Source organism: Tursiops truncatus, chromosome 5 (genome assembly GCF_011762595.2).
Source record: "Tursiops truncatus isolate mTurTru1 chromosome 5, mTurTru1.mat.Y, whole genome shotgun sequence".
Taxonomy (NCBI): Eukaryota; Metazoa; Chordata; class Mammalia; order Artiodactyla; family Delphinidae; genus Tursiops; species Tursiops truncatus.
This window is the reverse complement of record NC_047038.1, coordinates 134,893,807-134,902,408: the sequence shown is the minus strand read 5'-3', so window position 1 is coordinate 134,902,408 and position 8,602 is coordinate 134,893,807.

Genomic DNA, 8,602 nt, shown 5'->3' with positions numbered 1-8,602 from the left:
AGTGTAGGGGCCTCCCTGAGGGTCCAGTGGTCAAGAATCCGCCTTGCAGTGCAGGGGACGCGGGTGCCATCCGTGGTCGGGAGCTAAGCTCCCACGTGCCGCCGCGCAGCCAAAAAAAGAAAAACAGTTACTGTAAAATGTTAATTTCTTATGAGTTGATGTCTTTCGGTTTCATGGTGTTTATCCGTTCTGTTTCCCTGAAGATCCAGAAGGGCTCAGCACATAACCTCTGGGCCCCTTGATAAATAACAGTTGAAGTAAACTCTTCCCTAACCCAGTCTCATTTCCGGGCTGCAAGCTGGTAACTTTGACTTTGCCTCCAAATATCAAAGGATACATAATAATTAAAATTTTTATTCTGATTTACTAGCTTAAAAGCAGGTTCTAGCTTATTATTCCAAAAATTGTCACTTTTACACCGTAACCTCATAACCATTCTTACCAAGATGAATATCCTGATTAACTAGGCAGCATAACTAAGCACTGCTACTTGGCTGTCAGACTTTGGGGGGTTCAAATTCAATCTCTAATAGATACTATCCTGTGACTTTGGACAAATTACGTAGCCTCTCTGCCTCAGTTTCCTCATCTAAATCTGGGTAACAATATGTATATTTTAAGGCTTTTATGAGGATTAAGTGAATTACCTAGGTGTTTTAGTATCGGACACACAGTAAGTACTCAATAAGTGTAAGCAATTACTAACCATAAATAGCCAATACTTTATTATAATAATTACTAATATCAGCATATTTTAAAATGAAGTTAAAACTGCAAAGGTGCTTTGAGGCTGCCTCTGCATTCTTAGAAAATAGAACATGATTCTTCCTGTTATACAGGTTTTTGGGTGTAAGAGACTAATCCAAATGTTACTCTCACTGTGTCTAGAGTTTTCACAGTAAAGTAACAGCTTTAAATAAACTGTCATATTCCTCGAACCAACCCGAATAACAGAATCATACCTTTGAAAACCTCTCCAGAACTGATCTCCAGTGAGAAGATAAATCCTCCTAGAAGACAACGTGTCAGTCTGCTTAGTTAAGACAGGGCTTCTGAGTTCTGAAGTCTTGCCCATGTGTAGCTAGAACAGAGCCAAGACTATGCACTATCTCTGAAGACTAAGGACACAATTTCATCCCAAGAGAGGGAAGAATATTATTCCGAAGAGCCTATTACTGTTTCTGTCTGTTCTTCGTTAAGTGTGGCAGGATAATATTAACAGGTTGCCTCCTCCAGCCACTGTCCTCTTCTCTCGATGTTTTTGTGCATCACTCCACCCCAAATGAGCAGCTAGGCATTCTGTGCTTATTGCTTTAAGGGAAGATGTGACAGCAAAGAAAGCGTCCTTCCTGGCTTTGGTGTTGCAAAAGGCTTGGCTTTACAGGAACAAAAAAGACTCCTGGCAGAGCAAGAGATTTGGATAAAACATGTTTTGTAAGAGCCTGGCTTTCTACTCGCAGAAAAAACTAAAACAAACCCATCTCCTGTGCTGGGGACCAAGGAGGCTGTGAGTGGTACAGGCAAGAGAGAAGGAGGGGGGCAGTGGGGGCCGGTCTCCACTGTCCCCGAGATAGGGAGTCTGAACCAAGCTCCCCAGTCCCATCCTTGGGACACTGCAGACCTCCATATTTGGGTTTGTGAGATCCGAGAGCAGGAGGAAGGTGTGCCCAGAGACCTGAGCACCGCCCAGGAAGGCAGTGGGCCCAGAGAGAGAATATGGACTCATGGGACGCCTGGTGTGAGTAGGTAGGTGGCAACTAGATGGACTCTTAAAGACCTTCTGGGCCCTAACGTGGAATGCGAGCAAAACGGTGTCCCTGTATATCCAGGTGTGCTGTGGAAGAAGAAAGACACGTCCACACTTCAAGGGAGCTTGCAGAAGGGAACTCTGAGCCCAGCAGAGGCTGGGGAAACTGATGACTGCATTAAGATGCTGTGTTTCTCACTGGATGCCCATGTAGACAGATGGCATTGGAAACCAGAGGCTCCCAACCTAAACACTCGTCACCAAACTAGACATTCTCCAATTTAGATCCAGCTGCGGGGTTGGTGGGAGATACCAGGAATTGGCAGAGATTATGGTATCACCAACCGTTTGCAAGAGGCAGTTCAAAACTGAACTTAATTAAGGTGAGTTATAGAAAAATAAACTTGTGTTTGTACCTTCACATGGGAATAGGCTGTGATAAGGACCCAGACCAGTTTGAAGTAACACCCAACCCCACTGTCAAAGGTAAGAAATCAGGAAGGACACCAGGGACTGGGGAGAAAGCTTCAGGACCTTAGATGTTAAGAGTCAGCCTCTGACAGCAAAGTCGGAACTCGGGGAAGAGGTCCACATGCAGCTCTCTAAGGAGACAACATGACTCTGCTCCTAGAAGGAGCGCTGGTGTGGATGAGGTGGCAAGGTGTTGGAGAAGGTCCTCAGTAAGGACCCCTGCTCTGAGCCGCTCAGAGAAACGGCTGCTTCCAGTGCAAGGTCAATCGTTAAACATTAGAGTGGAAAGGCAGCGCGCAGGCTCTGCCTGCTAGATGTGTGACTCTCTAAGGATAATTGTAGGTCTTCCAGGTGGGAACATTGAACCAACGGAAGACCGCAGATGCCACCAGGGGACAGCAGAGTCTCTGCCATGAGCAGAAATCATCCCACAGACAGAAATGGTGCCATGCGCTCTGGGCCTGAGGACCCCCATGACAAGATCCATCCTCCAGGAGCTGGAGGGGATGCAACAAAAAAGGGTATTGGATGACCGGTGCACAGTGACACCAGTAAGAGGGTTTGTGTCTACTCCTTTCCTGAGGAGTAATAAGATTCATTCTAACTGTTTTCCATTGCAAAATGTGTATTTCTCTGATAGACCAAAACCAATGATACACTAATGTGAACCCAAAAAACCATTGTTGAAATCCTTAGTATTCCTTCTCTCTGAAGAAAAATGTTCACATTCATCTACAAGGACTTCCTCAAAATGGATTTTATAATTATCACAAACAGAAATAATACCAACACCTACTGCTCATTGCTGTGTGCCAGCCTCTATGCTGAGTGCTTTACATAATTAATGTTATTTAATCCTCAACATAACTGTGTCATAGGTGATCTTAACATCCTGTTTTACTTACCAGGCAAATAAGTGCTAGCGAGGTCACGAAAGTTGCCTGATGTGGCCTCCTAAGCCAATTCACTATGTACTAGAAAGATGGAACCTGACACTGTATCTTTAAACCTATAAGATTTAAACACTGTGTAAGAAACTCCAAGATATTTAAAGGGCCCCGAGCTCCTTGTGACATCAGCACTGGACTTGGTTTATCCTTCTATAACTTGGCTTTGACCTGGCATCTTAAACAGTTTAGGCTTCTATACCTTTTGTAAGTCATTATCTATAGAATGTGAACCGAGGCAAATAAAACACTTTTCCATAGAAAAAGAAAACAATAATAAAATTTCCTCCTAATCACTTCGCAGAGAGATTAGAGAGTTGGTGCCAGTCTTCTAGCGTCTCCATGAATTTCCCTAATTCGGGGCAGAGATTGAAGGCAAAAGAAACTAATAGACATGCAAGTAACAAATCCTGGTGACTGACTGAAGGGTTACCCTAAGTAGAAACATCTATATAGAGAAGGTCTGTTAGGACCTTTTGATTGACAGAGACTTTTGTGGTATGTTGAGGATTTAGGATTATCTCTAAAGAGGCAACGTAGGATTTTTAGCAGGGTTAACATTAAAAGATTTGCATTTTTAAAGATTACTCCGGTTCTAGCATGGAGAACAAAATCAAAGGAGCCACAACAGATGGAAGGAGGGCTGTGCACCACTTAGTAGTGGTGAGAGGTGACTCTAGCTTGTGCAACGATGCTGATAGTAAAGATGGATAAAAATTGATAGATGAGAAAGCTAAATGGGGAGGGAGGTGTGAAATCAACAGTTCCAAGCAATGGATTGGATATGGGATGTGACAGAGAATGGATGAGGGACAGACTACACCTGGATATGGGAAGGCTATTTGCGATTTATGGTGGGAAACTGGAAGAAGATAATATTTGAGTGGAATATCCTAAGTCTGGTCTTGGATACGTTGAGTTTGAGGTACCCTTGAGACATTCGAGTGGGGATGTTGAATAGTTAATTGGATATATCATGGGGGAGGTCTAAGATCAAGATGGAAATTTAGGGGTCATTAGTATACGGGTGACAATTTCATGGGGACAGGTGTGATTTCGGGGGGAACAGAGCAGAGGGTGAGTAGAGAAGAGGTCCCAGGGCAGAGCCTTGAGGAACCACAGCATTTAAAGGCCCAGGAGAGAAGGATATGTCTGAAATGAAGGCAGAGAAGAAAAGTCAGAAACACAGCAAGGAAAGAATGTGGTGTCTGGGAGCTCCCTGGCAGTCCAGTGGTTAGCACTCCGCGCTGTCACTGCCAAGAGCCTGGGTTCAGTCCCTGGTCGGGGAACTAAGATCCCACAAGCTGTGCAGCGCAGCCAAAAAAAACCAGTGCGGTATCATGGAAAGAAAGAATGTTTCAAGGAGAAAGTGAAAAACAGGTTGACAGGTAAATGTGGGAGGTCAAGTAAAAAGAGGACTGAAAACATCCACTGAATATAGTGACCACGGAGGTCTCTGATGACCTTGCTCTGGCATTAATAATCAATGGTATTACATCTCTAGTGGAATAATTCATGGTAGTAACATTTATTCCCAATAATCTTAACATTAGTTTTAATGTCCTTAAACTTACTGAAAATGATAAGTACAGTATAGAATTCCTGTAAACATTTAAACGTCTTTGGAAAAAGAGGGTTTTTTTCCCACAGCATGATCCAGTTCCTTTGGCAGAATGGTTTGTGGGAATTAAAAGAACTAACATTGCTGAATATCTGCTGTGTGCCTGATGCTTTCACATGCCTTGTAAGCATCGTCTGCATCCTAGCGTCCATGTCAACCATTGTAGATCAACACTGATGGCTGGTGGTGACAGTCTGAAGTTCAAAAAGGTGAGTTGTCACATGGAAGGTTTTGAGTCCTCTTTCCTATACCACATCCCACCAAAGTTGTTGTGTCCAAAACTGAACTCTCATCTGCAAGTCCCCACACTCAAATTACGTTCTCCTCGTGTCGTACCTTCTCTATTTTTTAACAAGTATCATGGGCTAGAAATATTTAAGCTCTCACTCTGCAGAAGCAGAAAGCGTCTGGCAGGCAGCCGGTCCTCAGAAATGTTCATTGTCACAATCTGTCCGTTTCTCTTTATAACATTCTCAAAGCCACCTCCCTCCTGTTCAGGAGCTTTCACACTGAGATGGAATTGTCATTGATGGGTCTGCCATCTCTAGGTTCCCCTCTAGTTTATAAGAGGAGCATTAAATAACATGATGGATGGCGTTCCTGATGATACCAAAACACAGACTCTACTACTCCCCAAGGCTTTTTCTTGTATTGACCCTCAAAAACAAGTATACAGGGGCTTCCCTCGTGGCACAGTGGTTGGGAGTCCGCCTGCCGATGCAGGGGACACGGGTTCGCACGGGTTTGTGCCCCGGTCCGGGAAGATCCCACATGCTGCGGAGCGGCTGGGCCTGTGAGCCATAGCTGCTGAGCCTGTGCGTCTGGAGCCTGTGCTCTGCAATGGGAGAGGCCCACGTACCGCCAAAAAAAAAAAAAAAAAAGTATACAAAGGAACATATTGTTAAGTCATTTTTACAGGTGGCCAGAATAGTACTGTCTATTGAGGGGTATAGATTTCTAGAATTCAAATTCGAAGGATGGCTATGTTTAGCGAAACCAGGGCTTAGTGCTTATCATGTTCTTTTTGCAATTCCTGCTGATGGTTATGTGGTATCAGCTAGGCTTTTAACAGGCTCTGAATTGTGGCTCCATCATTGAGATGACAAGTGACAATGTGAAATGAAGGATTTCTGTGCTGTTGATAGGAGAGTCATTCGAGTGCCCTGGATAGCAGACCAGTGTGAAGCAGAGAAATGAGCTTGTATTTTTGCCCACAGAAAGGAATATCTCACCTTGCTAAGAAGAAAGGTTTCAGAGAGGGTTATGGCTTTCCTCAAATCGCAACAATGGATCTATTTAAGTCCTGGAACTCTGCTGGTTGCCCCAGAAATCTGTACTACAAAGCATCATCCAAAAAAAAAAAAGTCAACCTTGACTGTAAAAGCGGTGAGGCTGGTGTTTGAATCCTTTTTCACAGAGGAGGAAACCAGGTAGAAGAAGCTAAAGAATATGTCCCAAGGCTATGTTGTCAGAGCTGGCAGGCCGTGAAACATGCTGGCTAGGTCAGCAAGAGCATTGCTCTTTCTCTATCTCGATGTTTGGGAACATCTACCAATAAAACGGTTTTGTTTTTATCATTAGTGATGATAGTTTTATCATTGTTGCTTTTGAGAAAAAATTAGCCAGCCGGTTCAGCTGCTTCTTGAGTATTCCCTTAAAAGTGACCACTAGACCATGCTGTTGGAAGGAGGCTGTGTGTTCAGGTCATTAAAAAATAACAAATCTTGGACTTCCCTGGTGGCGCAGTGGTTAAGAATCCTCCTGCCAATGCAGGGAACACGGGTTTGAGCCCTGGTCCAGGAAGATTCCATATGCCACGGAGCGACTAAGCCCGTGTGCCACAACTACTGAGCCTGCGTTCTAGAGCCCACGAGCCACAACTACTGAGCCTGTGAGCTACAGTTACTGAGCCCACGTTCCACAACTACTGAAGCCCACGCACCTAGGGCCCGTGCTCCGCAACAAGAGAAGCCACCACAATGAGAAGCCCGCGCACTGCAACAGAGAGTAGCCCCTGCTTACCACAACTAGAGAAAGCCCACACACATTAACGAAGATCCGATGCAGCCAAAAATAAATAAATAAAATTTAAATAAATAAGTAAATAAATCTTTTAAGCTTCAAATGGAGAATTTAGATCATAATTATTTAGTACACGGTTGAATTGGAATGGGATCTAGGAAAACAGAATTCCTCTGTACTCAGATTCTTGAGACATGCTGGATGAGGACTCTGTTCATTTCAGTTTACTTTTATATCTAGGAAAATACTCAGATATGATAAAGTGATAATACTTGCTGAAGTATTTCCATTAGTAGTATAACATCTACTGAGAAAAACTGTCTTTATTCAGCTGACATAACTGAGTACCTAATACCTGCCAGGCCTGACATACAGTTATAAGGAGAAATAGACTTGCTGTTTTTAAGGAGTTCACTGTTTTACAAAAGAGACAAATCATTATAATATATGTATAATTTGTGTATAATAATGCGTATACATAATAACATGTATAATACTCAATACGTGGGAAAAGAATGGGAGATTCAGCTTTGGAGATCTCTAACAATTTTATAGGGGAGACACCACTTGATCTAAGTCTTCTTAAATTCCAGAAAATACTTCACCAGCAGACACCTGTTAATATTATACATATAGCATGGCCTAAAAACTGTTTAAGAAATTAAAAATTAAAAACCAGTGAAAGAAAAGCTGTTATTCCCAAAGTATGGGGGAGAACAAGATGGAATGTTAATGGTAGAACATCTGATAAGAATGAGACCTAGATTCTCAGTTTATTGAGGAAAAAGGTAGTGTGCATCCTGATGGTGTAAATACATGAAAGTCAAATAGAAAAAGAACTCTCCATGTATTCACAGTTCATCCAGATTTGCTCCAAACTCAGAACTGTAAGCAAAACTCGACTATTAATTCTAGAGTACGTTCAGTGTTTTCATTCCTTATTCAAAATCTAAGAATGTTTGAGAGACGCTTAAATGACACATATTATCTACCCAAAACTTTCAATTGCTCAAAGACTAACTCATGAGACATTTTCATTTGTATATGGAAAACGTTTCCTTCTAGTCATGTTGTTTGCCTAAGTAGAATTTTTTTTATAATTAATTTTTATTTGAGTATAATTGATTTACAGTGTTGTGTTAGTTTCAGGTGTATAGCACAGTGAATCAGTTTTACGTATACATAGATCACTCTTTTCTAGATTCTTTTCCCATAGAGGTCATTACAAAGGATTGAGTAGAGTTTCCTGTGCTTTACAGCAGGTCCTTATTAGTTCCCTATTTTATGTATACAGTGTGTCCGTAACAGTCCCAATCTCCCAGTTTATCCCTCCCCACCCTTATTCCATAACCATAAGCTTGTTTTCTGCATCTGTGGCTCTATTTCTATTTTGTAAATAAATTCGTTTGTATCATTTGTTTTAGATTACACTTATAAGCGATACCATATGATATTTGTCTTTCTCTGTCTGATGTACTTCGCTCAGTATGACAGTCTCTAGGTGCATCCATGGTGCTGCACATGGCCTTATTTCGTTCTTTTTTACGGCCGAATCGTATTCCATCGTGTATATGTGCCACAGCCTCTTCATCCATTCCTCTGTCCACAGACACTTAGTAGATTTTTTAACTTACCGGACATCAGTGTTGGGGAAAGGTGGAAACGGACCCGGAGCCAAGCCGGGCGGAGTGGCAGCAGGCGGGGTCGGGCTCTGGGAGCCGCGGGCCTGGGGCCCGGAGATGGTGCTGGCCGCCAAGGCTCTTTCCGTTGGGCTGCACACGGGAGTGACGGTGC